General features: G+C 42.8%; 1 pseudogene; it reads right to left on the bottom strand.

The window, feature by feature from the left end:
* Nucleotides 1-311: 311 nt before the first annotated feature.
* LOC104653120 (vomeronasal type-1 receptor 95-like) lies at nucleotides 312-2,270 on the bottom strand (annotated as a pseudogene).
* Between the last annotated feature and the right edge of the window lie 240 nt (nucleotides 2,271-2,510).

Here is a 2,510-nt window from a genome sequence, read left to right as displayed (position 1 = left end):
GGCCTCCCAAAGTGCTGGGATTACAGGCTTGAGCCACTGCACCCGGCCCCAGAAGGATATTCTTAATATGATATTTCAAAAAGAAAGAAAAATGTTTTCTATATTAAGGCCTGACAATTAAAATGAAAAATAGAAGACACTTGTAAACATATGGGAATATCTATCCATCATGTATGTTAAACTAAAAAAAAAACACAGAGAATTGGCAGCATTAGTTTCAAAAGTATTTAGACATATTGAAAGTGTAAATCCATACATTTAAGTTAAATTAGATAGCAAGTTCTGTACTACTTAAGTAATTTAACTGGTGACAGAATAATCTGTTTTCAATAAAAATAACGTTTTAACCTTCTGTCTCACTGCTTATGTCACACTGATTATCCTTTTATCAGATCTGAGTAGCACCAAAGGACTGACAGTGGCATATCCACTGCCCACAAGCCTCTGGACACCCAGGACAACAGGGTCCTATGCCCATAGCAAGGTTGAGGTGAATGAGATGATGAAATCCACCTGTTGTATCCAAGCGAGTCACAGAAGCAGCGCCACACTCTGAGTTTGAATTACAAGTCCTTTATTGTGGGCGACTGAAAGTCAGCTAATGCTCAAAACCTCTCGGCCTGGAGAAGGGGCTTCATTTCTTTTTATACCTAGCTTAGGACAGGGGAGGAGGAGCCTAGCTGAAGCGGAATTTTACAGAAGCAGAACAAGCAAGTAAGTAGGAGGATGCTGGTAACCAGGAGGCAGGAGGTTTCCATAGTTGCTGGTTGCTAAGGGTATTTCCATCCAATCATCAAGGAGGTAGCAGGGGGGACTTTCCATACAATCAATCACCAAAGAAGGTATTCTCAATAGCAGGTAGACTTGCCAAGCAGCATGTGGTTACAGTGGTTACAGGCACTGTGAACAGTGTGAACCACTATTAACCGTTCAAAGCTTTGAGTGCAGCATGACCCAGTAATGCACCTCAGGGGGCTGAGGCAGGGAGGGAGAAACTAAGCTGGAGCTTACTGCTGAGATGGAGTCAGTTAGGCTAACACAAACTAAGTTATTACAGACCCAGTAGATGACCACAAAGAAACTCATTAGCAGCAGGATGGTGTGAGTGGCACTTTCCTCTGGGGAAGGTCTTGAGGAGAGGCTGGCGCTGTGAAAGTACCAGAATTTCTTCTGGTGCCTGAACAAAAGAACCACCCTGTATGCACTTGAAAGCAGCATTGTTCCTATAAGAAAAACATATCTGGATAATGCAGAGTAAGAAACAGTCTTCTTGTTTTTTGTTTTTGAGATGGAGTCTTGCTCTGTTGCCAGGCTGGAGTGCAGTGGTGCAATCTCAGCTCCCTGCAACCTCTGCCACCCGGGTTCAAGTGATTCTCCTGCCTCAGCCTCCCAAGTAGCTGGGACTACAGGCATGTGACACCATGCTCAGCTAATTTTTGTATTTTTAGTAGAGACAGGGTTTCACCATGTTGGCCAGGATGTTTTGATCTCTTGACCTTGTGATCCACCTGCCTCCGCCTCCCAAAGTGCTGGGATTATGGGCGTGAGCCACTGCACATGGCCAAGACACAGTCTTCTGATGATGGAGTTCATGGTGGAAACGTGAACAGAATTTACTGATATGCAGAAGATTGCTCAGGGTCACATTGGTAGAAGCCACAGTGCATACGATGAGATTACTACTACAAACAAACAAACAAAAAAAAAAAAACTGAGAAAATGTAAAAAGAACAAGAAATGGCAGGTGAAAAGGGTGGATTTATGGTTAAATTTCACCAACCAAGAGCTTCTGGGCTGATGATTATGGCCTGAAACACACTCAGGAGGCAGGTGGTACAGATGGAGAAATTTCTCATCACCTTGTTCAGATAAAAAAATACTTTACACTTGAAGTCATTCTGAAAATACAGGGACTCAGACAGCCCTGGAGACAACAGTGACGCCACAGTAAGGAGCATCACTCTGTGGATGAGGACCAGGTGACAAATGGTCAGGTCAGTTGGCTGAGGCCTGCATTACAGAAGCGTGAAAGCATGGAAGAAATGAGGAAGCTGATGGTCAAGATTTTAATGCTAGCTTGAAAAAAAGAGGCATTTTTCAATGAAAATATAAGTGGAATGTAATCATCTAAATTGCAAAAGAGAAGCATATTTTGAATATCTGAAAATAATAGACTTTACATCATAAATGTTTATTTATTTTTTATTTTTTTATTTTTTTTTTGAGACAGGGTTTCACCATGTTAGTCAGGCTGGTCTTGAACTCCTGACTTCAGGTGATCCACCTGCCTCGGCCTCCCAAAGTGCTGGGATTACAGACGTGAGCCACTGCGCCCGGCCAGCGATTTTCTTAATTTTTTAAATAGAGAAGAGGTTTCACCTTGTTGAACTCCTGACCTCAGGTGATCCACCCACCTCGGCCTCCCAAAGTACTGGAATTACAGGCGTGAGCCACCATGCCCAGCCTATTTATTGTATGTTCAAAGTCATCACTAACATACTTTTATCTCA

The sequence above is a fragment of the Saimiri boliviensis genome, chromosome X (assembly GCF_048565385.1).
Source record: "Saimiri boliviensis isolate mSaiBol1 chromosome X, mSaiBol1.pri, whole genome shotgun sequence".
NCBI lineage: Eukaryota > Metazoa > Chordata > Mammalia > Primates > Cebidae > Saimiri > Saimiri boliviensis.
The sequence above is the reverse complement of the archived record's forward strand: the minus strand, read 5'-3'. Positions and strand labels throughout refer to the sequence as shown.